The 27,247-nt window shown below is 38.0% G+C and overlaps 1 protein-coding gene across 3 annotated transcripts in view; it reads right to left on the bottom strand.

The window, feature by feature from the left end:
• Positions 1-27,247, bottom strand: part of unc5b (unc-5 netrin receptor B) — a 61,007-nt gene that overhangs the window by 18,629 nt on the left and 15,131 nt on the right. The gene's annotated exons all lie outside the window — the stretch shown is intronic.

Here is a 27,247-nt window from a genome sequence, read left to right as displayed (position 1 = left end):
GAAGCCACACTTTATCATTAGCTTACAAGGGCTGTCATTACCGTCCACAAAAAAATAAAAAAAATAAAAATATTGACTACAGCTTTACCCCCAACTTTGCAGCTCTCTTCATAATGCTTTTAAAACCTAGAGCGTCTGGACTTCATCAATGCTGAGAATCAACATTTCTCAACAGTCAGACCACAAGTGGTGAAAATGGGTGATAAAATCCTGCCCACAGAGATTTTAAGTACTAGCATGTCTCAACTCTTCTACCCAAAAGTGATCTTGACTACTCACCTATATTAGCCTTTTTGATTAACAGAAATGCAGCGAGGATATACTGCTCTGAAAGATCATAATTAATGGTTCAACCAAAAAATATTTACTCGCCCTCATATTGTCCCAAACCTTCCGTCTTCCGTGAAACACAAAAAATAACATATTTTATGAATGTTGGTAAAAGTTTTGGTGATCACGACTACCATTGACCAAAAAGAAAAATACATTTCTTCCTCCTGTGGAACCTAAAAGAAGATATTTCAAGAAAATCATACTTTGTAATCACAATGTTGATCTGTTCAAACCCAATTATAACACTCACTCAACACAAAACAGGCAGAACTGCAAAAACACACTACAAATTAAAAAATGTTTATCACTTTACAGCAATTTGCATAGCAAACAAATGGTGTTACTGACTCATTTAAGATATAACCTTGATATAACCTGAGCTACTCCAACCTGTTATGATTTATCTTTACTCGAAACAATATCCTTGTTCTTGTGATTGTATTTGATTGGATGAGGCAAAAAAAAAAAAAAAAAAAAAGCTGATTTACAGACACCTGTTGTCACACACATCAGTTCAATTATATATTAATGCATCACGTTGCTATGTTGCTTGGCAACCGTAATCAGCCTATGGGTAATTTAATGGACAATATTACTTGGCACAAGAACTGTGTTTGTGATTACTGTTATTAAAAAAATTATGTACTGAACATTGAGTTATATTCTATTGCTGTTCATGAAAGGAATACACTACTATTAAAAAATTTGGGATCGTAAGAATGTTTTTAAAAAAAGAAACCTCTTATGCAAGCCCACCATTTATTTAATCAAAATATAGTAAAATCAGTAATGTTGTGAAATATTATTACAATTTAAAATAAAGGGCTTACCATTTTAATATATTTTAAAATGTAATTTATTATTGTGGTGACAAGAAAGCTGAATTTTCAGCATCATTACCCCAGTCTTCTTCAGAGTCACATGATCCTTCAGAAATCATTCTTGAGTTGAGCTGATCAAAATTTTGGTGAAAAACATGATACTTATTTTCAGTATTCTGAATAGAAAGTTAAAAAAGATTTACCATGTTTACAGGAATTTATTGTGGTAAGATAACTGTAATGCATGACAGCTTATTGTTGTATTTGTATAGTTGTATCATCATTCCCACTGCATGTCTGAGAGAGGTTCTCTGTCTCTAGTAAACATAACATGATCATTTGAGTTATTTCTCAGTAATAGCCCAGCTATATACTGCTGATGATGAGGGCGCTGTGTCTGAGGAAGCGACACAGAGCGGAGCTGACAGGAATATTCTCTCAGCATCTCTGCTAACCACAGTAGTCATAGCAGAAATGATCTTATAATGGCTGCATCATTACTGACACAATCACCTCTTTCAAACACACACAAACTCACTCAGGGTACAAAAATAATACTTTCAAAGCATCAAATGAGAGTAAATATTGGCTTTAGTAATTAAATAAAACAGTTATCAACGTAAGTGACACAAGCTATTTAAAACAAAGAAAACATCTGTCGTGACGTGCATCTTTACTTATAAATATAACGTGACATGCACGTTTATTTATAATGTTTATATCAAACTACCGTTCAAAACAAGAACTTAATACTTTTATTAAGCAAGGATGCATTAAATTGATCAAAAGTGACAGTAAAGATTTATTTTAAATAAATGCTGTTCTTTTGAACTTTAGATTGTTTAAATAGCCTAAACCTGTACACAACTGTACAACACAACTGTTTTCAACATTGATAATTATGAGAAATGTTTCTTGAGCACCAAATCAGCATATTAGAATGATCATGTGACACTGAAAACTGGAGTAATGATGCTGAAAATTCAGCTTTGCCATCACAGAAATAAGTTACAGTTTTAAATTATGCTAAAATAGAAAGCTGTTATTATAAATTATAATAATATATCACAATATTACATTTTTTACTCAAATTGTTTGATCTGACAAATGCAGTCAAAACACACACACAACATTTTTTTTTTTTTGAACAGTATAGGTATAGACTATTTGTTGCATTAAGCCAACGAAACAAAAACTGACCTACATTTTTAGCAACTAAAATATATATATATAGAAAAACTATTTCATGGGCAGTAAGAAATATTTATACCCAGTATACCCTCTGGCAGGTGTATAAAAACGTTAATTTTGGACCGACACACACCTTCTTTGTGTGTGAAGTTTCTTTATCATTTTAATAGGCACTACAAAAAAAGTGTGTGCCGTGTGTGTTCGTGTTCTAAACACCACCAACACCATCATCATCAGGTTCTCCAGAGTAACACTGTAGTAATGGCATGCAAGTTGGACTAAAGAAAGACAATGATAGATGGATAAAACATCACCTGGCGCTTCTTATAGGACAATTACAAGTGATTGATATTCCAAGAGTTTACACGCACACACTAATATCTGAAATGGAGCTAGGACAAAAACGCAATAAATGTCTATTAATCTTAGTATAACACCACTGGCCATATTTAAATCCATTCTTCAGAATTCTTTGGATTTCTTCTAAATTGCAGCACAGAAAATGTGAGGGAAAAAATTAGATGGGGAACAGAAGTACCATGGAAGAACATGAAACAAATCAAGGAAAAGGTGTGAAGAGGACAGGAGGAAAAGGATCAAATTGACTGAGAACAGATAAAAACCACTCGAGAGAGGAGAGTGACACTGCTTACCAGAGAGCGTGTTTATATAAACACTGCGAGTAAGGTGTATATTGACAGGTTTCGGCAGTCCATTAGAACATCTAAAGTAAAGAAAGTAGTAACATGGCAGATGTACAAGGTCACGCTGAGTTCACTGCACACATAAACAAACTACATCTTTACTTGCTAAATTGCCATGCACACAGCATAAAGGAGGAGGCAAAACGTGTTTGGAAAAACTGAGTGATTGTAGAGGACAAGAGATACAAAACATAAAAGAAAAAAGCAATCAGTTAATATAAAAGACATATTTCATCCTGGATGGATTTCCCAGAATGCCCTTCACTTTATCACTCTCCATTTTCTCTCTAATCTGAATCAGAATCAACACTTCTTGTCTAGGACAGTACAGCTTATCATCATCACTTGGCTTTCTCTCTCCGATACACACAACCACACACACGTCAAGATGTAAACACTAGCATGTACAACCACACATGCTTCTACTCAAATGAGCTGCGAGATGAAGATCTAAGAATAATGGCTCGAGGAATCATCATGGCAACAGAAATGTCACGCCTTTGATTGAATCTAGCATGTTAACAAGCTCTAGTGTGTGACAGGGCTATTTCTGTCCTCCGCGTATGTGGGTATGTGTGTGAGTGTGGATTGAGTCTCCAGGGTGGTTGGCAGATTGGCATAGGTAAGGGTTTGTGGGAAACAGATATTTGAACTGACAAGAATGCTGCTCTCAACCATTCAGCACATTTTAAGAGCCGCCGGACAAATATGCACGTGCATGCACACGCAAGCAGGTGCCTAGGTCCCTTGGGAGATGTATGTTAGTGTGTAAACAGACACAAAGAACGCATGTCGTGAAGATATTTGATTATTTACATAAGAGCTGGGCTTGACTCCACCCCTCCGGTCAGACATGCCCACTCCCCCAGGCTTATAATTACCACTGAGAGAATTAACGAACAGCAGCTGTGGTGTGTTTGTTCTTAAAGGTGGGGTAAGCGATATTTCAAAAACTCTGTTGGACATTGTTGATATTTGAAATCAACCCAAACAAACACACCCCTCTCTTCAATGCTCCGCCTCCAAAACTCACCCTCCAATCCTAACCGCACTGCTCCGAGTCGGTCTCGAAACCCGATCGCCGGCATGCGAGGCAAGTGCACTAACTCAGCGCGACTCTCACTAGCTGGTCTCCGTTACGCACGCAATCCAAGAGTGGATGTCTGTTTATCATAGCAGAAGCACAACAAAATAATGCTTCACGAAATTACAAGTAATCACAAACAAGATTTAGTTGTTAGTTGTTACTCACTTGTGGAACGGAATCAAAGCAACATCCACGTCTGTTTTCAGGCCTTCCCGCTTAGCTCTCTCCAGCGCTGGAAAGCTTTTCTAATATTAACACGGGTCCTAAAGATCTTTCCTGATCATAACCCTTCATTTTCCAGGGATATTCTTCTGAACTTTTCTCTTTTGTATTGTGTTTCATCTCTATTTCTGCATTATTTCTTCAAATCTCCCTCTTGCTCATTCTCTTTTCCTCCACCGTCATACGCCCCCTAATGCTGATTGGCTACACACGTTTGTTGTTGTTGTTGGTGTGTCGATCCGACTAACTTCCAAACAGCGTTTTTTTTTAAAATAACGCTTACCCCACCTTTAATATCAACAGTTGGTAGTCATTTCCAAAAAATATTGTATAAAATATTGTATAAAATTTGCCACCAGTGTTAAGAACATTAACTTGGAATGGCAGAAAACATTAAAGATATATTTTCGATATTGAAATCTGGCTCAACAAATGGTATGAGTTTGGGTAGGACGTTTATCAGTGGATCAATGGAAAACGTTAGGGTAAAAAAATATTTTTGGATAAAACCTCCATACAATATATACATATATTGTATATAATTAAATAGAACGAGCAAGAGCTTCAAATGACAAAGCATCATAAATGTATAGAAGCATAATAGTGGTCTCCACGACTCAGTTTTATGAGTATGGAACAACATGATGATCAGTAACTGATGGCAGAATTAAATGTTTGGGTCTAAATCAGGTATTCCTGAGTTTGAAATGTGTATACTTCCCTACTTCGCATACTTCCCTACTATAATAGTAGGCGAAAAACAGTATGTGGCAAAAGAACTATGTCCGAATTCACAGTACTCATAAGAGTTGGCAAAAAGTCCCCGGATGACCTACTACTTCCGGCGAGTTTCCGAAATGTGCATAAGATGGACACTTTACTATCCCATGAGGCCACGGGAGAGGATTTATGAATGGCAGTGAACCGACGTAACTGACTCTGGTAGGTCACATGATAATGACAACATGGCGAATGAAGTACGTCCAGATTACATTCATACTACACACAATCATACTATATAGAACATACTTTTTTAGCGGTCGTGAAGTAATTACTTATTCAAAATAAGTACCTACTCAAGAGAGTATGCGATTTCGGACACAGCCTACAAGAATGTGACACATTCCATGGGAATGGCATGGCGATGGAGAGCCCATCAGTGCTCTTCTTCCTGTGCTGCTGACTCTGTATTTGGGCACAGCTAGAGGGCGCCACCCCCCACTGAGCCCATTTATCAGCCACCATCAATAACTGCCCCATTCTGCAGAACCCCCCCTGTAAACCTCTCTCCCCCAACACCACCTACTGCATGGGAACAGGCCAAGAGAACCCCCAAACCATCAATCACCCCCAGACAAACATCAGGGAGAGAAAGAAAGAGTGAGATCAAGTGAGGGATTTTTAGCCATGTGAAAGCGGCCACTAAAACAAGCAAGTCTTAACATCAAAGTCAAGTGATGGCACTTCATGGGTGTGTAACTGTATATGCAAGGTGGCACATGTGTGTGGCTGGTTGCCACGACGTTCAGTCACATGGACTTGATCTCCCTGAGGAGCTTTCCTTGATACACAGATCTCTATGGAACAGCACTGCACTGAATTCAACATCATCATCCTCTCTTTTCTTTCTTTTTCTCCAGAAAACTTCATTTTCAAGAGTCTTTTTCCAAAAGACAGAAGCACAAAGGGTATTTCAGTGTCATATCTGGATGAGAGACGCGTTTCATCTGAAGTCAAACAGAGCTTCTGAGCCACTTTTATCTCTCTAGTTTTGGATATTTTGATTTCATGCAAAATGCAAAAATTATTTTTGGCGAAATCTTGCTATGTTAAAAAGTTGTCTTTTCTACTGACGTTCCAGAAATTCTTCAATTAAGGTGTCTTTGATCATGGAATCTAATTGCCTTCACAATTTGATCATGTGAACTAATTGATCCCCTAAAGCAACCTGAGCTTAGTTACACACACAACTAATGATTAGCATTAAGATGTAATGTCATTTACACAAATAATTTAGAATATACAGTGCAATGCATAAGTGAATACACCCATGCTAAAGTTGACTAAAAAGAGGAATAAAAAATCATATTTTGGAAATTGAACTTAATGCCTTAATTTAAAAAATTAGGAAAAATCCAACCTTTAAGGACACCAATTTTCTTTGTGAATGAATAATGTATCGTAAATAAATAAATGTTCTTCCTTAAAATACATGGTGCATAAGTGAGTACACCCCTATGTTAAATTCCCATAGAGGCAGGCAGATTTTTATTTTTAAGTTTTTTTATTTATTTATTTTTAGGATACTATGCATCCTGATAAAGTTCCCTTGGCCTTTGGAATTAAAATAGCCCCACATCATCACATAGCCTTCACCATACCTAGAGATTGGCATGGTTTTATTTCAGTTAGCCTAAAAGCTAGTTTGATTTGCATTGAGAGATGATCTTATGGAAAGTACCCCATGCCAATCTCTAGGTATGGTGAAGGCTATGTGATGATGTGGGGCTATTTTAATTCCAAAGGCCAAGGGAACTTTATCAGGATGCATAGTATCCTAAATTTTTTTTTAAAAAAATACTTAAAAATAAAAATCTGCCTGCCTCTATGGGAATTTAACATAGGGGTGTACTCACTTATGCACCATGTATTTTAAGGAAGAACATTTATTTATTTATGCATTACATTACATTATACATTATTCATTCACAAAGAAAATTGGTGTCCTTAAAGGTTGGATTTTTCCTAATTTTTTAAATTAAGGCATTAAGTTCAATTTCCAAAATATGATTTTTTATTCCTCTTTTTAGTCAACTTTAGCATGGGTGTATTCACTTATGCATTGCACTGTATGTAATTGTATCCCTTAATTTTGATCCACATATGCATGTATGCACTCTTTTTTATATACATGTTCTAGAACCCAACTAAGGTTTAGGCCATTTTACTTCTACAGAGAGAACGTAGAGAGATCCTTCTGTGCACCTTTACCCCCAACACATACCCCACCCCCCCTTCTTGGGGTTGAGCTGTGGAGCCAGGCTGCTTTAAATGGGTGTAATTAGATGAGAAGATGAGCAGCATTCCTTCCTAAGGGCAGGGTGATTACAGGCCCTCTCTAGACTCCCTACAATTACCCACTCTATTCCAAACACACACACACACACACACACACACACACAGGAAGGTTCTTTCCCCTCAACAAACTACTCCACCTGATTACCACTCAGCGGAAGGACATATAGAGGACGAGGCACACACACTAAGTCAAGCACTCAAAACCAAAAATCCCAATTTTGAGGAGGTGAAGTGATCAGTCTGACCTCTGACCCCTGATGTCATCAGACACAAGCCTCAGGCAGTGATGGGGTAATGGCTAACATTTCAGAAACACCCCCAAAATGTGGACCCTCTCAAAACTCCGCCTCACCTTCATCTTAAACCATGGACAGACTCTTTCTTTGTCTTTCTTTCAATGTATCATATCACAGAGACTGTGGTAATTATAGAAAATGGCATGTTGAGAGAAGCTCACTCGTTGTGGATTATAATGAAGACCAACCTTTGAGTCATTCAGTTTTATTCTGCGCTCGGAAGAGTCAAAGACTAAACATTACCTTTCAAACCTCACATTTCTGAAACATTCATAAATGCACTCTTCCTCATGTATCAGTTAGATCCATAGATCACAGATCCAATAATTCCCTTGCACAAAATGAACAAGCAAAACAGAATAAAATGGTCCATCTTCACCAGAAAATAGCAAAAATAAAAGATGAACATGATGTATTCCAGTAGGTCGCATTAGACTCATTTTCTGATTCAGAGCCAGTGGCATGTGGATTGTTAAAATCTGCAAAAATAATAACTACAGTACTGTAGTCCTATATCTCTTATGTGTTACTAACGGTTGTTTCACCGTCTTTTTGGAGCAAAGTCAGCAAAAAATGGTATTTGGTATTTTTAGTTTGATTATGGCATAATTTGTAAACTTTTTAATTAGTCCATGTATTTCCAATTCTTTGAGCCATTCATGCAGAATGATGAAACAGAGACCTAGACACAGACTGATAACTGTATCATTCTATTAATACGTCACCTGACCAAAAAACAAACAAAAAAAACAACATGTTTGATTGGGATAGCTCTGTTGGGGCTGGGTAGGGTTGTATATGGTGGGTATATAAAATGCAACAATAAAAATTCTATGACAAAAATAAATAAAAAATGCAATTGTGCATTTAATGAGCAATTGCCTAGTTGGGTACGAAAGTGAATGTGTGAACTGCTGCATCATCAGAATACCAGTGTTGCCTTTGAGATTTTGTGGTGTTGGCACATGAGATGAAAGAAAGAAAAACACAATCAACAAGACAAAAAACAAGGAATGAAAAAGAGCAAACATCAGTGGGCTAGTGAGACATTGGTACTGTATCTGTGGCTGGGATCTCTAGAGAGGGATACGATTAAAATGTACCTTCCAGCAAAATGACATCAGGACTAGAGAGAAAATGTTAAAAAGATATGGAGAAAAGACAGAGGGGACAAAGAACATGAGATGGAGGGGAAGGGGAATTTACCTAGCTACTCTTGAAATCGGGAGAATATGAAAGTGTGCTGCGGCTAATCCTAAGAAAGAAAGTCAGAAGCCTGAAATTAAAGACATAGTTTGAAGACCAGACTGAGAAAGAGGTCGATTGTTTAAGTATCCAAGGAAAAGGGGCAACAGTGGAGACAGAATAAGTCTGTTAAGAAGGAGGAGGACAGAACCAGGAAGAGGGAGGGAATGAAAACATGTGCGCCGTGTCCAAGTAACCATGGGAAAGGCTGGAGCATGGAAAGAAAGAGCAAGCGGCGAGACCAAAAGAGAAAGCAAGAGGAAAATAAAGAGACAAGGTATTAACCCAATTCCCTGGATGAGTTTAGTACAGCCAGGGGTATGTTGGGCCATTGTTGTCTCTGGCTCTGAGCTGTCCTCAAGAAATTTGTTGTGACAGCCCGGCATCTCTTGACAAAATGCTTTAGCAATGCTGCACCACTGTCATGTTAATGAAGACATGTGAAGACATGCAAAACCAGTTGACACATTGCGATGGACTAACTAACACACATTGGTATATGCACAGATGCACAGCGGTAAGAATAGATAGCCGACTGAAGCTCGCTTATGAGCCGACACAATGCTGCATCACTCCCGTATCCCACGAACATAACAGATGCTGAAAGACTGGCATGATCACTCATGCCTGTGAATGGATGGGATGTGATATATTGGCTGTAAACAGCCAGACACATACAGACATTCACACATGCACACACGGACGAGCATGCAAGCAGGGGGATTGGCGTCACTCATTGCGTCCCCTTGCATCAGAGTGCTCCCCTGGTGCTCGCTCAGGCAAGAACAGGTACAAAGAGCACCAACAGTGCTCCTCGCTGAAACACTACATACACACACACACACACAGTTAAGATGGAAAGAAACTTCGAGTTGGAGCCAGAGGGTGAAATAAGCAGACAGACACAAAGTTAACCTAAGAAGAAGAAAGATAGATACATTTGATAGAGTCAGCAAGACAGAAGGTAAAATTGGAGCGGTTCATCGATCTCCCGACCCTACTTTGGCTTTGGCTAAGTGAATGTGTCTTGTGCTTAGATTAGCAAAGCTTAATGCTGTTTACATCCTTTATCTACCCTGCTTTTTGCTCTTTCCTACTGATTTTTTTTTTACCTCCACCATGCCGCTATCCATCTTATAGAACTTATTTAACCTCTCACCCTCAAACCCTCATAACCTTTCATTTTCTCTTGCACTCACCTTGTAGGTAGACAGCACAGGATTCCTGTCCTCCATCTCCATTAAAACAACAGTAAAAAAGCTCTTAAAAGCTATAATGTCTCTCACTCACATTACTGGTTGTTTTCCCAGTCTAGTGACTCAGCACTCCGATTTAAATTATTCAAAAACAGCCACTGGCATGCTGATGGTATTTTAACTATGAGCAGACATGAGAGACTGTGAACATGTTTTGGCATTGCTAGGTTGTAACAGGTCAATTGAAATGTGAGATTTGAATTCAAATGTACACAGTGAAAATAAACGATTATTTAAGTTTGCTATTAGTCCGTCTTTCGATTAGAAAAAAAAATGCTGTTGTATTATCTACAGTATTTCAGATATAACCACCCCTAAATGGCACATAAAATGGACAAATTAGGGATGCTCAATTTTGCACAATGTCTTTATGGCGGTCTTAATTTCTTCATTTTCAAATGAGCTTTTATTTTATGTGGAAAACAGCAGACAGCCCTTGACAATAAAGGTTTGGCAAGATGGCTGCAACCCCAAATTATAGTGCAGAGATGGAGTCCGTTTGGAGCAGTATTTACTATGAACCAAACCGCTCTAAAACACTGGATCGTGAGCTGCACACGTGTAAATGAACAGAGCCATGCTTCACTCTGAAACATGCAGCACATATATTTATTCAAACAAATCACAGATTTGATTTAATTAAAAATCTTTGCGATTTGATAATCGCACTAAGCCATATTGAGATTTCAAAGATTTCAATTAATCGTCCAGCCCTGAGACAAACTGTAGATGGACACTGTAAATGTCAGTTAGACAGTCTCTAAGGGTGTGTTGTTCACCCTTGGCATGTTTGGTTCGATTAAAACAAACCCTGGTGCGATTGCTCTGTTAGTGTGGTTCATTTGAATAAGTGTGAACACTGCCATCCGAACCCTAGTGCGCACCAAACAAGCAGACTGAGACCACTGAAAAGATGGGTCTTGGTCCGCTTCCATACGAACTCTGGTGAGGTTAGAATGAAATATGAATGCAACACGGACCAAAGACATGTAAACGAACCAAAAACAGGACATGACTTCACAAGATGCGACACTAAAAAGGACAGACTGCTCAAGCATATTGTTTTTTTAGTCACGATGTTACCATCACAGTTCGGTACAGGCAGAACCATGTCTCACAGCAGATCTTCATTTGTGTGTGTGACAGAGATTCCTGCCGGTTTTGACTCCATTATACATTTTATAAGCTCTTTACAAGTTATCAGCTGGTCAAAATACCATCATATGTAGGCTACGCACATACTGTACAACGAGCAAAATTAGCTCTTTTTTTTTTGGTCCGGACCAAACAAACCAAGCGAAACGAACTACAAGTGTGAACACCCTAAATGGGTGTTTCTTGGCCAGAATAAACTGCATGTGGACCAGATTTTATGCTGAAAGTCAAAGTCTGACTAAATTCGCACTTGCGGGAAAATATGGGAACCTCTGATGAATGAAGAATATGCTGGAAATGCAATCAGCTTCCAAATCTTCACAGAATGTCAGTCATTTTATGAGTCATGACTGATTTAATTCCTCTGACTAACTACATTTTAGCAGCATGGTTTGATCAATTTAGGTTGAAAGTGTTATATTGCATTATTAATTGAAGGAGCATTATCAGGGCTCCTATCAAATGAAAGCCCTCCGCTTGACGTACAGCAAACTGCAGGTTGTGTGAAATCCCAGCTGCACTGCAGTGATTGACAGATAGTGACAGTGTGTTACTGGGAGCTGTGGTCAAGAAAGACTGGTCCTGTCACATGTCCAGAGCCCTGGGCTTGAATGTTTTCCTCTCTGATGCCGAGACAGAGCGACTAGCGTGACGAGCCTCCATGCCTGCTATGACGTTAACAAGCAATGACGTTTCCTGTCTCTTTCTCCTCTCCTTCAGCTGCTCTTCCCTCCTTCACAGTGTCCTTTTCCCACTCATTACTCAGCCAGGGCACTGAGCGAGGAGTTAAGTCTCTGTAACAGTGGCAGTGCTTTGAGGATACCGACTCCATGGCATCAGTTCAAACAATCCTGCTGTGCATGTAACCACAACTATGTAAGATTGCTTCCTTATCAGTCTGTTTAATTTTAAGGGTATTTTTGTTGTGTTTGCAAACATGGCAATAATACCTGAAGAAAACTATCAGTTAGCATTTCCCATTCATCTCATTAAGTGTCATTCTGATAAAAAAGAAAAGGTGTGTCAGTTTTCACACAGAAGACTGAAGTAATGGATGCTGAAAATCGGAGTGATTATCGTTAACTAAAACCACCAAAAAAAATTTGCTATGTAATAAACTAAATAAACATCAACTGAAATAAATATATAAAAAACTAACTTATTTTTTTTCTGCTAGTTGCCAACACAACATTTCTCATTTTTGTTTTGTTTAGTACTAAAATGACTAAAGCTAATACAAATTAATAAATACTATATAGACATTAAGGGCCCTATCTTGCACCCAGCGCAATTGACTTTGTACACCGACGCATGTATCATTCCTATTCCCTCCACAAAAGCACGTCGCTAAACTAGGGAATGAACTTGCGCTCCCTGGGCGGTTCAGCGCAAAAAAGGAGGCGTGTTCCGGCGCAAACGTTCCTTCATGCTATTTTGCAGGTTTAGAAAACAATTGCGCCACTAACCAGGAAAAAATAGTTTAAAGTCGGTGGCGGGTTGCGCATGTTATTCATATGCTATTTTAAGGGCGCATGCTTGGCCATAATCAATGTAGCGTGTGCACAACGCGCATACACTTTGATTCTCTCATCTACACAGAAGCAGCAGTTTTCATTTTTGCAAATCATATATTATTACGATAGATAGATAGATAGATAGATAGATAGATAGATAGATAGATAGATAGATAGATAGACAATTTATTATAAAAGCATACATCTAGCTTACACATTTACCCAAATTATCATACGCCTTTTTAACCGAAGTTAATTTGGGTGGGTTTCTCCATCCCCAACGTCCCTGACGAGAGCGTTGCTCTCCTTGGCTGTGAACCGCTCCTGCATGGCGCGCGCCTGGCAAATCCGCCGTTATAATAGGAATCCGCTTTAGAACAAAGCGCGCCTGCTCTTAAAGGGAATGTGAGATGTCGCTCTGATTGGTTTATTTCACGATACGCCCAAACCACACCTATGAATAATGAAGCTACTTCAGACCAACCCATTTTAGATTTGCGCCGGGCGCAAGAGTCATTTATCCCGCTGGGAAAATAGCAACAGCACCAAGACCCGCCCACAAAGTTACTTGCGCTTTGCGCTTTGACACTTGCGTTTCAGATCGTTAAAATAGGGCCCTAAAAGACAAAAACTAATAAAAATGACAAAACACAACAAAATTACTAAAACTTTCAAATTAAAGAGAAAACAGAAAATACACAAAACTATAACAAGTAGATCAACGATACTAAAATAAGAAAATTCAGCTTTGCCATCACAGGGATAAATACAATTTTAAATGTATAAATAATAAATCTTCTCAATCCCAATCTTTTGATGGAGAATGGAGAAATATGGTTTTTACAGCCAGGTGGTGTAGATGGTGTAGTTATGACATCTACCAGCAGGTGCAACTGAGGTCATGCTAACTATGACCTTTTTGGTACAGGCATCTCCTGAGATTAAGATCCAAGGAATTTAAGTGTTCCTATTTGTTGTTTGCAAAGTTTTCTTTTACACATATGCATCATTTTACCATTCCACAGTGTGCATCATAGCGCCTTTGACATGCTGCATGGATGTCTCATGCTGTTTGTATGCAGCAGTGTTCTCTAGATAGCACGGCTGCATAAGGACACTGTCTCCTGAGCAGAGAGGGGTGGAATGGGCCTTTCCGTGGTCCCTTACCGCATGCAGGCAAGCCCAGAGCTTTGTGGCTCCCATTAGGATGATAAAGAGACCTCTCATCAGCTCAGTCCCTCTGGCCAAAAGCTGACATAAGATTTACCTTCAAAACCTTTGTATAAGCCAAACAGCCTGCCGAGTGACTGAACAGATGGAGATAGAGAGGGAAAAAAAGACGGCGGACTGTACCTTGTGGCCATATTTATTATATTTCTAAGCTTGTAGTCTAGATTTCTAAGGCTGAAGTGTAATAGAGGAGCCTTCATAGTACAACAGCACTACGGCCAGGGCTTTAAATGTAGAGGGTAAATCAATAGAAAGACTGGAAGACAGATGGATGGGGAGATGCTGTGTGGACAGATAGAGTAAAATAATGAGGAAAAGGTAAGAGAAAAATGATGTAGGTTGAGTCTGACCTGCATAACAGAGAATACTATTGATTATTACTAAACTAGAGCAGGGTAGACCATGAGCACAAAGCTTTAAAAGAGTAAAAAGACTAGACTGAACATAGACTTAAAGAGATAGTTCAAATGATAATAAAAACTTGTTTTTATTTACTCATCTTCATGTCATTCCAAGCTAACTTTCTTCAGTGGAATGCAAAATTAATGTCCATGCAATTACTATGAAAGGGATAGTCCATGCAAAAATGAAAAGTCTGTGATTATTTACTAACAGTTTCAGTTCCCATTGAATTCCATTGTGTTTTTGTCCATACAATGGAAGTCAATGGGAACAGAAACTGTTTCGTTCCCAATATTCTTCAAAATATCTTTTTTGTTCCACAGAAAGAAAGTCATCTTTTTAGTATGCTAAAAAAAATCGTTCATCGTTCATGAATTGCATTGATCTGTTCGACTCACTGAATCAATTATCCAGTAGTATCAGTTACAGTAACAGCTCATCAATATGATGTGAATCAGTGAATGATGACTTAAATTTAGGCCAGCTTCTCATTTAAAGTTATACAATGGCTTCAGAAGAATGACTTCTAAAGCACAATTTAGTGACTTTTATGATGCTTTCATGCCCTTTTTGAAGCTTGAAAGCTCCATTCCTCATTGATGAAGAAAGAAAGTCAAAGTGGTTTAGATTAGAACAACATGAGGGTGACTGGGTGAGTAAATGAGATTTTTGGGTGAACTATCCCTTTAAACAAAGCCAAACACAATTAGAGCAGGCCAGCCAGCTTAGACGAGAGGACAGAGACAAATGACATGAGGTGCTTTAGACAAATCACTTTATCTACGAGTGTGCCGTTACAGACAAATCCGTGCGGATTCCACGGCAACACGGTGACTGTTACTAAAGCCAAAATCTGAGAGAGTGGGTAAATCCACTTACGAATGTCATTAACATGAGCAAAGGCAACATATGGGGGCTCTAACGGATGATGTCATGGTATGGGTGGTCTACAGGAGCAGAGGAGAAAACAATGCCACCCTTCCCCTCACTGAAAGAGACCTCAACCCTCCTGAAAGCCCAGATTATTGCAGTCAATCATAATAGATTATCTTTCCATGAGCGCCTATAATCGCTTTGTGAAATCATAGCAAAATCACATGCAAGCCAAAAACTGTTTTCTCAGTAAAAGCTTTAGAAAAAAACATACTGTATGTGAAATAACAGTCTCTGCAGTCTGCACTACGTCGACACTCTCACAAACACGTGAACAGGTTACATAAAATGTAGAATTCAAACGCACCAGAGAATAGAAAAACCAATATGAGTCCACAATAATTTCCATCTATGCACCGTAACCGGTGTGCACACACATCCTCACACACACCCACGCTCTCAAACCAATATAATATCCAAGTGTCCCTGAGGGATGCTCTCGAACCTTTTAGGGCCAATGAACCTGCTATTTCAGTGGAATGGGCATGTGTTTTTTGAAAGTGCTTGTTTGCTATTAGGAGAAAAGCCTGTCATATGAACGTTACATATCTCAGGGGTCTTGTATTAACTGACTCTTCACACTTAGGCTTCTGAAACAATGCCCAGGACAACTACAAAAGACCTGAGTGGACCTTTGGCCATGGGACAACTCCGAAAAGACATTCAAGGTTATTGCACAGGTAAGAATGGTCAATAAAAGTTTTACAATGAAGATACAAATGGATGGATGTAGGTAAATGAGGTGCGGTCAGAGTAATCATGCTTGACCTTTTAATAGTTCCATTATCATTTACACTACTGTCCAGAAGTTAGTGCTATTTTTTTTTAAAGGAAATACTTTTATTCAGCAAGGATGCATGAAATTGATCAAAAGTGACAGTTAGACATTTACACTGTTACAAAACATTTTTATATCACTTAAATGCTATTCTTTTGAAGTTTCTATCCATCAAAGAATCCTGAAAAATCAGCTTTGCCATTACAAGGAATATAAAAGACTTCCTTCAAAAACATTACCACCCCTTAAAATTTTGAACAGCACTGTATGGAGCACAAAAAGTTTAAATAAAGTTAAAACATTATCTAACCAGTACTGATAATGTGGATTGCAGAACTGACCAACAGACCTGATGGAATTTAGTTTGTACATACAGTAACAGTTTTGATTATTAACTTAAATAGACAAGTAGCAACATAAATGTTTAACAATTAATAACTAAGCCGGCTTTAACAGGATCATTTAACTGCACTGAATCACTGCCACAATCCCTCAAAACAATACATTCAAGGAACAAGAAAAACTAAAATAACAAGCATTTTAAGATTCAATAACAGTTCCTTGATATATTAATAGCCAGGCCATGAAAATAAAACGTTTAAATGGATGAAAAAGATTAACAAAGTAGTAAGTACTAAATTTTCAACTTCTGACTTTATACTTCAGGGTATTTAACTTAAGGTGAAATGGTTACTCAGCAGACGTGACAGTTTCCCTGGAGCAACCTGAGGTTAAGCGTCCTGCTCAAAGGGCAAAATGGTAATAGTGTTCTCTTAATAATTGCCAGTTCAGGTCACCTCAGCCTGGGATCAAACCTGTAAAATAACCTCACTTAGCTACAAATGTCCTCTGCATGTCAATAGTACATTGCATTTTATCAGTATGAATTCCATTTACATGGTCACACATAAATAGGGCTGGGACGGTATGGATTTTTTCTTACCGCGGTTGAAAAGCAAGAAATTCCCGCGGTATAGCGGTAAACCGCTTTAAATCAACCGCTACACAGTTTGGAACACAGTCTCTGTCTCGCATGCGCACTCTTGCTCGCTCGCTCTAGATTCCGGTAGATTTTAACTAATTTGCGGGCATCATGGAGCCGCTATTAAAGGACAATTCCGGTGAAAAATTAACCTAGGGGTAATTAACACATGGTTACCGAGTCGATTGTTCCCTGGGATGCGTTTTCATGAAAATCGAATGTAAAGAGTTTTATCTCTAAAAACAGATTAGCTTATAACGCTAGTATATGGGGCACAGAGTAAGTAAAAGTAAATAGCTAGTTAATACCACTAACAAGGCTCAAAATAGCCTCACACTAACACGGTAGCATAACGAGGGTCCTTACATGCAAACCGAAGCATTGAGAACTAACTTTGTAAGTGTACAGACAGTTTAATAAGAAGAGACTTTATAAAGACAGTACATTACGCATTAACAGGCAGCAGGCATCTTGGAAAACAGTCTCCACTAATCGAGTCACAAACGCCGTGCTAAGTGAGCTGGTCGATAGGAATTACGTTTGTGAAATATAACGTAGCGCGGCGTTCGTGACTCGATTAGTCGATGTAGGGACCCTCATTATGCTACCGTGTTAGTGTGAGGCTATTTTGAGCCTTGTTAGTGGTATTAACTAGCTATTTACTTTTACTTACTCTGTGCCCCATATACTATCGTTATAAGCTAATCTGTTTTTAGAGATAAAACTCTTTACATTCGATTTTCATGAAAACGCATCCCAGGGAACAATCGACTCGGTAACCATGTGTTAATTAACCCTAGGTTCATTTTTCACTGGAATTGTCCTTTAATATGCGTGAGACTCCCGGAACTTCTGGGAGACTTGGGATGTCTGTAGGTACTCTCGCATATAGGCCTAATAGTCAATACGAATGGAATGTTATTATGTGTCATGGAACATTGCGCTCCCCAACTCGCGAAAGGTCGGATGTGCTCCATCTTTTGATGGATTCAAGGTTTTCTAAACAAAACTTATGTAAGACACAATGTCATTAGACACAATCCGTGTCATTAGAATCAATGTAATTAGACACAACGTGCACACATGTGCAGGCCAATGTTTTTTTTGTTTTTTTTGCGGTGATGACGGTGACGAGCTCAGACCCGCGGTAGGCATCATGTGACCGCGGTATTGCGGTAATGCGGTAACCGCCCCAGCCCTACACATAAAACATATTTTACTTGCAATGTGCAAAATTAGGACAGTCGTGGCCTAATGGTTAGCGAGTCTGACTGGTAACCCAAAGGTTGCTGGTTTGATTCCAGTATCGGCAGGAAATGACTGAGGTGCCCTTGAGAAAGGCACCTAACCCCTAATCGCTCCCTGGGTGCCACAGCATAATGGCTGCCCGCTGCTCCGGGTGTGTATCACGGTTTGCAGTGTGTGTGTGTGTGTGTGTGTGTTCACAACTCACTAATCTGCTCCTAATGTGTGTGCACTAACTTGGATGAGTTAAATGCAGAAGACAAATTCCAAGTATGGGTTACCATACTTGGCCTTCACATGTCACTTTCCCTTTTAAAACATACCTTAAAAAATGAGGCAAAGCTTTTTTGCAACTAACAAGAATGAAATCTTCAGGGAAATAAACAATCTAAACCAAATTAACAAAAAATGTCTGGGGGCTCATACAAAAACCACAGTACAGCACATTTCTGGTGAATTAAAAGTATAAATACTATTAAAATCTTTTCATTTTTATCACTGCACATAAACACATTTGACCATTTAATGTACCGTGGAGTACATCAGTCAGCTTTTAATGCAATGAAGTTCTTCTATGAAGTACTTAAATAATATTACACCTTTTTTAATGTATTTTAAGTGGTTATATGTTAGCCTAGAAAGTTTAACACCGCTACAAGGCAACTATAAGTCACTTACATTAACATGGAGCAATTTATCACCCCACCTAAGTTCTATATATTTAATAAGTACAGCATGTACAGTGAAAAACAACATTTCTCCCTAGTGCACAATTTAAAACATGTTTTATCTTCTGTACGACATTCGACATGCACTTCATGTTGTATATTAATGTCCTTAGTTAACTTTTATGAAGTAAAATATTCAACGACTGGTTGAAGAGAGTCAGCATCCACTGAGACTCATGCATACTTAAAATCTATCCCAGAAGTTTGAAATGAGCGAGGCCGTTTCGAGTCATGCTCTAATCTCACTGTACCATGAAATGCAATTCGATAACATCACGTGAGAAAAAAGAGAGCGAGTGTGAGAGAGCAAAGGAATGATAAACAGACAGACATTGCATGAGATTGCTATCAGCAAACTGAACTAGACGAGAGAAAAATAGGATGAAAAAACACAGAAGAAGTGCAAGTAAATTGGATAACATCACCAATATGCTCAAATTGGGAAGCTAATATTAAAAGAAGTGGTGACCAATTACCTGTCAGCGCCCTAAAATATTCCAGCTCATAATCTAATTGTGCTCTGTTTAGCCTAGCCCAGCAGATCCTCTCAGGCGGTCCCTGGAGGAGAGAAGAATAATGAAATGTACACTTCAGCCCGAGTCGGGCCCCAGCTGAGAGGAAGCTAGTGTAAACATACAGCAACCCCCTCAATCTCCCACATATGAGCAATAAAACCAATTCTAATATGAGGTTTGGTGCAGCTTTCCTTTGTTTAGCTTAGGTGAGTATTACAGGGTCCAGTGGGAATTTATGCATTAGTAAGCTAAAGGAGAAGACAAAGTCTCCTTCTCTCTGTGTATCTCTCTATGCCTGGGGCTGAACACCTCAACGCTCACTCGCAGCAGCTCTCTGCTTCCTCTTCTTGTTTCATAATTCATCTTAAACAAGGGGGGGGGGGGGAACAAACAAGCAGTGAAGCAACAAGAGGATACTAAGAGCAAAGCCCATCTTTCAGGAGACTATGTTAGAGAAAGTAGAAGAGGACAGATGAGTGTGCATGTGTCTATGTCTGTATTAAAGATGAGCCTCTGCAATTACATAACAGCCCAGGAGCCCAGGTACAGCCTCACAAGTCCCCTGAATGACACAGTGCTAAACATTCATTGAATAAGTGATGTAATTCATAATCTCAGACAAACAGATTATTTTGGTTTGCAGCGGGTCTGGTCCTTATTGCTGCTTCAAACACACCTTTTGGTCAATGAATTTCCATAACGTTTTTAGAGATTAGTAATCATTGATTACTGAAAAAGGATTTAAAAAAATAATCATTTAAAATATTGTACTCACCAAAATGAAATGGTATACATAACTAGATTTGTATGCATTATTTTACACTACTATTTGTTTGGGGTCAGTGACATGCAATATTAATTTAATTTTCAATGAAATTAATTATTCTATTCAGCAAGGATGCATTAAATTAATTGAAACTGGTAAAAAATATTTATGCTACAAAAGACTTCAATTGTAAATTAATCGAAGAATCCTGAAAAATATCACATCACATTTTCTACATATTTCCAAAATATTTGTATAATAACAAATATTAATCTTGATAATAATAAGAAATATTTTCTGAGCAAAAAAAAAAAAAAGATATATATACAAAGTATAGGGCTGGGTGATAAATCGATTTTATCGATTAACTCGAATGTGTAGTTTACGTCGACTTGTTTGAATGAAAATCGGTTTTCTCTTTAATATCCGCCGATGAAATCAGATCAAGGGAAAATCAAAACAAAATAAAAGTTAAAACTTGTTTTGAACAATTTCTTTTTCATCTGCAGATTGATTTTGAGTGTGTGTGTGTGTGGGGGGTCGATTTAAATTGTAAACTGTTTTTTTTTTTTTTTTGCCATATCACCCAGCCCTAATACAGTATATATTTTATATATATGTGTGTATATATACACACACCCATGCGCATACACATATATAACATAATATATAAACACAAACTTTTATTTTAGAATAGATTAAATCACCAAAAATATAATTAATATATACATAAAAATATATTAATACAGAAAACAGTTATTTTTAATTGTTTTACTGCATTTTTGAATAAAAGCATAAGAGACTTCTTTCAAAAACAAAAATCAGAAGTTTTATCTCTAAAAAAAATAATAAAAAAATAAAAATAATAAAGAATAAAAATTATATTAGATCCTTTTTAAAATACATTTAAATACATTGTAACAATGAAATATAATCTCATTCTTAATTATTCATCTAAAAGGCACATTGACCGTTGGAACCCTTTATCTTATTCTGGTCAAGAATCACTCATTTAAAATATGAAGAGATTGTCTGACAAATATGCAAAACTATAGAATGGCTATACAGAAAACAAACCACAAAAAAAGTTTGTATAGACTGTGATCAGAACTTCTATCAGTTCAAAAGAAAAAAGCACTCTTTATTTCACAGAATATACAGTTTTGTTCATGGACATGTAGTTCGCTCGCTGCTAAATGCCTTAAAACTCTAATGACTAATCTAGTGATTCGTTTTCTTCAGAATTGCTCATTGTATCAACTTAACTGAACATCATTTCCAGATCTGAAAAAAAAAAACTGTTTGAAGTCTGCGCACTTACATAAGTTGCATTGCGCTAAACAATCAGACTTGAACTTGGTTGGCATTTTTGTGCACAATATGCATCAAGCGGTCAGGCTATGTAATCCTTTGTGTGTTTTTTGCCCCTGAGTCAGTACATAAACAGAAAGAGGGCAGTTCAGGCCAAGTATGCAGAAATAATCAGCAGAGAAAATATGCTAAAGGCGGAATATGTATGACACAATGACAGAGCTCATCAAGTAATGTTCTCAACATTGACTTGTTCCCGCTCAATCTCAGTCTCTTCGATCTCCCTGTGGGCGAAACGTTCACACGAACAAAATCACAAACATGCCAACGAAGAAATCAATTGCAGTATGTCACCGTCGTCAGTGAAGGGATGAATACGTGTGCTGTAAAATGATGTAGTCTGTTTATATCATCAATCTGATGTCATGTTCTTGTTTTGGTCAGTGGTCAAGCATTTTAATCAATTTTCTATTAGAGTAACATGGTCGGTAAGAGCGCGAGTTGGGAACAGGCCCGGCCCTAAAAATAATACAGAATCTAATCTGAATTATGGTTCAAAGAGATTAGGGATCCATAATCCTTTGAATAAACAGGGGGGGAAAGTGAGCACGAAAAAAAAAAAAAAGCTTAGGTGGGGGGTTGAACTCCCTCCTGCGGACACCATTTGATAAGTCTGTGTAGGTCTTTTGAGATGGACAACACCATTTCATCAAAACCACACTAATCCCTTTGCAATTCCTCTCTCTCTTCCGTGAGTCCCCTCTATCCCACCCTCCATTCCCTTTGGCCATCCAGCTCTCTCTCTTCAGCCTCAAAGTAAATCTGAAAGCCAGGACTGAAAATCCTCTAGTGACCGAGTATGAACCAGTTAGCTAAACCTGCTCTCACCAGGGCTGTGATCCAACAAAACAGTCAGTGAAAACCTGGAGCTTCAGGAGAGACCTGATTACAGGAGGAGTAAATGAGAGAATTTCATCCAAAAATTAAAATTCCGTCTTCATTTACTCACCCTCATATCGTTCCAAACCTGTACGACTTTCTTTTTCATGTGGAACACAAAAGAAGATATTTTATAAAACGTCTCAGTGTGACAATAGATGTATGTATGAATGAATGGACAAAAACAGTTGAAACAGTCTTCTTTGTTAATATCTTTTTTGTTCCACAGGTCTGGAACAAAACAAGCGTGGGTAAATGACAATTTTGTGTAAAGTATCCCTTTAAGATATTATGAATCTATTTAAATGAATAGAGAAATGAAAACAAATAGAAAAGAGACTAAAAAAATATGAAACTATTTAAAAATGAATCGCTATCCCCCCAAAAAGTGAATGGGATGGACATATACTCTTAAATAAAGGTTCTTCATTGGCTTTAATGGTCCATGAAGAAACGTTAACATCCATGGAACCTTTCCATTCCACAAAAGGTTTTTGATATTGGAAAAAGTTTCTTTGGATTATTAAAATGTTCTTCCCACACACACACAAAAATGGTTCTTTTAAGAACTGTGGTTCTTTGGGGAACCAAAAATATATGAGTATAGATATTAAAATCAGGGGAAACATGTACCCTAGTGATTGCTCTGCACCCTGGTGTGAATGGTGTTTAAGTTAGCAAAAAAGGGGAACACACACTGTAAAAAAAAAAGTTGCTGCCTTACATTTTAAAGTACAATCAACATGGATTTTAAGTCATTTAAACTTAAATTACATTAAACTCTCTTTAAAAATTAGCTGAATCTTGTATATCTTGATTTTTTTTTTTTTTTAAATTGCTCAACTTATTTTAAATTACTTTTGGAACATTTATGAGTATATAAAAAAAATGTTGATCTGTACTGCCAGTAAGATTTTTCACACATGCACATAAAAATGCCATTAAGATGTGCATGACGATGTTTTATCTGCTATAGCTGCAAAATTAATCAACCCGCTCCTCTGTTTCATATATTTATCTGTCTTTTGTTCAAAATCTTCTTTTCTTTCTGAAGCCTTTGTTTTCTGACCTTTTGATAAATTGTTGTGAAATGCCATTCGACCATACATGACATCAAAGCCTCTTAAATCTTACAGAAGACTGCAGTCTGACGTTATTATGCTCAATGAAATCACTAAATTTATAGGCTAGTTAGTCTGGAAAATACTGTCATAATAATATAATATATTAGGTATAATACTGTATACCTTACATAAAGTATACAAAGACATAACATTTTTTCTTTTTAAACTAAATTGTACATTTTAATACTTCTTGGAAGGACTGCTAGGGTTGCACCCGCCTCTCATAAGTTCTTAAATTGGGACGTAAAGTACACACTACAGGCCTAGTAATAACTAGCTAGTTTGTAACTTTGTTTTGGTTGCACCATTTGTTAAGACAGAACATAGCTAGTAGGTCGTAGGCTCTCTGTAAAGTAATGTGTAGTCACAAATTGTGACGTTTACCCTCAGTGACCCAAAAGCAGCTTTTAAAAATGTGAACAGAAGTTGTGTTGAAATGCTGTGAATTTCAGTTCATCCTTCATTCTGACTTCTTTTGCCTCATTTATCCAACGGTAAAAAATACGTTTCCATTTAATACGATACTACTTAATCACGAATTACATCATAGATATTTTTATATGTAAATAACATTCTGAAACTGTATTTGAAATTAATAAGGATCAATAAATAAATATTGACACAAAAAAACATAAGAAATGACATTTATTTATTATGACTGATTCTATTTGACATGCACAACGTAGATAGATGCACACAGAAGCATGTAGTAGGACAGGTTTGTGTTGAAAAGCCGCTAACCAATTTATTCACAATGCTCTCTTCTCTCTCTCTTAAAATGTAACCAAGTGTAAATGTCATAAATATATGTCTAAAGGATTGAAGTATGTTGGGTAAAACATGAGCTTATTGATGCAATTCGATCAATCTGCCGTTTTATTTCAACAGTTACTCCTGATTGAAGGCTTCCGTAAACATTTAATTTATGCGTTGTTACGAATCAACTAAGTTTAAAGGTGCAAAGCAAAAATATTTTTTATTTTTTTATTAAACTGTTCCAATACTTCTTTTCCACATTATCGATACACTGATATCAGGAGCACATTCTCGCTCTCTCTTCTCTCTGATGGTGAAATGACACACACCCGCCTCCTCTCACTCACTAGTCTCATTCGCTCCGGTTGAATTGTATTACCGTATTTTCCGGACTATAAGTCGCACTTTTTTTCATAGTTTGGCTGGTCCTGCGACTTATATTCAGGTGCGACTTATATTCAGGACTGAGATGAACCAAGAGAAAAAATTACCGTCTACAGCCGCGAGAGGGCGCTCTAGTTGGCGGAGTTATTCAGAAGCGACACCATATGAAGAAAATTCAATGGATTCAGTGATGTGGAGTGAGATCGCGGGAGCTTGGTGAACTTGTTTACTGGTAACTTGCTTGTTGGACTCCCTGGCTTATGTTAATTTAGCCTATTCAGCCTCCCAGGTATATGTTTACTTTATGCTATAGTGTAGCTGAATAACTGTTAATGTGTTGCGTTAACATACCGGACACCTACTCAGCCTGTTGTTCTGTGTGCTACTGTGTAGTTAAATAACTTGCCTTTCCAGATTAAATGTCTGTTCTTGGTCTTGTATTTTGTGAAATAAATTTCTAAATAAATGCGACTTATACTCCAGTGCGACTTATATATGTTTTTTTCCTCTTCATGACGCATTTTTTGACTGATGCGACTTATACTCCGGAGCGACTTATAGTCCGGAAAATACGGTATGCATAATTTTACTCATTCCCGCAGGTTTCGCTCTCACACCAAAAGCGCTCACACCACTGTTCTATAATTGGCGCTCTCATAAAGCTGCCTCTCAAACAGCTTGCGAGTACCAAATTTACTTATTTTTCGTGGCTTATTGCACTTAAATAGTCAAATACATACAAAGTTGTCAAAATGCATGTCTTGCCAAGTATTCAGGTAAAAGCAGTCAGTTTTGCAACATTGAGAGAACACGTTGTGTAACAATATATTGGGTCCGTGCATTGCTCTTAAAGTGACAGCAGCCTAATACACCTGCTGTTCTCTGTCATGCTAATCAAAGAACAAAAGACAAAGAGAAAATAACTCACTGATCTTGTTTTATAACTTTACTTGTAAGTATATACAGTGAGGAAAATAAGTATTTGAACACCCTGCTATTTTGCAAGTTCTCCCACTTAGAAATCATGGAGGGGTCTGAAATTGTCATCGTAGGTGCATGTCCACTGTGAGAGACATAATCTAAATAAAAAAATCCAGAAATCACAATGTATGATTTTTTAACTATTTATTTGTATGATACAGCTGCAAATAAGTATTTGAACACCTGAGAAAATCAATGTTAATATTTGGTACAATAGCCTTTGTTTGCAATTACAGAGGTCAAACGTTTCCTGTAGTTTTTCACCAGGTTTGCACACACTGCAGGAGGGATTTTGGCCCACTCCTCCACACAGATCTTCTCTAGATCAGTCAGGTTTCTGGGCTGTCGCTGAGAAACACGGAGTTTGAGCTCCCTCCAAAGATTCTCTATTGGGTTTAGGTCTGGAGACTGGCTAGGCCACGCCAGAACCTTGATATGCTTCTTACAGAGCCACTCCTTGGTTATCCTGGCTGTGTGCTTCGGGTCATTGTCATGTTGGAAGACCCAGCCTCGACCCATCTTGAATGCTCTAACTGAGGGAAGGAGGTTGTTCCCCAAAATCTCGCAATATATGGCCCCGGTCATCCTCTCCTTAATACAGTACAGTCGCCCTGTCCCATGTGCAGAAAAACACCCCCAAAGCATGATGCTACCTCCCCCATGCTTCACAATAGGGATGGTGTTCATGGGATGGTACTCATCATTCTTCTTCCTCCAAACACGTTTAGTGGAATTATGACCAAAAAGTTCTATTTTGGTCTCATCTGACCACATGACTTTCTCCCATGACTCCTCTGGATCATCCAAATGGTCATTGGCAAACTTAAGACGGGCCTTGACATGTGCTGGTTTAAGCAGGGGAACCTTCCATGCCATGCATGATTTCAAACCATGACGTCTTAGTGTATTACCAACAGTAACCTTGAAAACGGTGGTCCCAGCTCTTTTCAGGTCATTGACCAGCTCCTCCCGTGTAGTTCTGGGCTGATTTCTCACCTTTCTTAGGATCATTGAGACCCCACGAGGTGAGATCTTGCATGGAGCCCCAGTCCGAGGGAGATTGACAGTCATGTTTAGCTTCTTCCATTTTCTAATGATTGCTCCAACAGTGGACCTTTTTTCACCAAGCTGCTTGGCAATTTCCCCGTAGCCCTTTCCAGCCTTGTGGAGGTGTACAATTTTGTCTCTAGTGTTTTTGGACAGCTCTTTGGTCTTGGCCATGTTAGTAGTTGGATTCTTACTGATTGCATGGGGTGGACAAGTGTCTTTAT

This window comes from Abramis brama, assembly GCF_963993115.1.
Source record: "Abramis brama genome assembly, chromosome: 19".
Classification (NCBI taxonomy): Eukaryota; Metazoa; Chordata; class Actinopteri; order Cypriniformes; family Leuciscidae; genus Abramis; species Abramis brama.
Note: the sequence above shows the minus strand (reverse complement) of the source record. Positions and strands in the feature narration are given on the sequence as shown.